Source organism: Arachis duranensis, chromosome 7, assembly GCF_000817695.3.
Source record: "Arachis duranensis cultivar V14167 chromosome 7, aradu.V14167.gnm2.J7QH, whole genome shotgun sequence".
NCBI classification, from domain to species: domain Eukaryota; kingdom Viridiplantae; phylum Streptophyta; class Magnoliopsida; order Fabales; family Fabaceae; genus Arachis; species Arachis duranensis.
In genome coordinates, this window is record NC_029778.3 from 31,460,058 (window position 1) to 31,460,673 (window position 616).

The following is a 616-nucleotide window of genomic DNA, read 5'->3' on the forward strand; positions in this document are numbered from 1 at the left end:
CCAATCATGATGCTATGAATCATGATTGCCTGATCCACAGTAACTTCAGATCGGTTGCTTGTAGGGATGATGGATCTTTGGATGAACTCCAGCCATCCTCTAGCTACAGGCTTGATGTCCAGTCTTCTTAGTTGGACTGGTTTGCCTTTGGAGTCTACTCTCCATTGGGCGCCTTCCACACAAATGTCCATTAGGACTTGGTCCAACCTTTGATTGAAGTTGACCCTCCTTGTGTAGGGGCGTTCATCACCTTGCATCATGGGTAGATGAAACGCCAACCTCACATTTTCCGGACTGAAATCGAAGTATTTCCCCCGAACCATTGTGAGATAGTTCTTTGGATTCGGGTTCATACTTTGATCATGGTTCCTAGTGATCCATGCATTAGCATAGAACTCTTGAACCATCAATAATCCGACTTGTTGCATGGGGTTGGTTATGACTTCCCACCCTCTTCTCTGGATCTCATGTCGGATTTCCGGATACTCATTCTTTTTGAGCTTGAAGGGGACCTCAGGGATCACCTTTTTCTTTGCCACAACATCATAGAAGTGGTCTTGATGGCTCTTGGAGATGAATATTTCCATCTCCCATGACTCGGAGGTGGAAGCTTTTG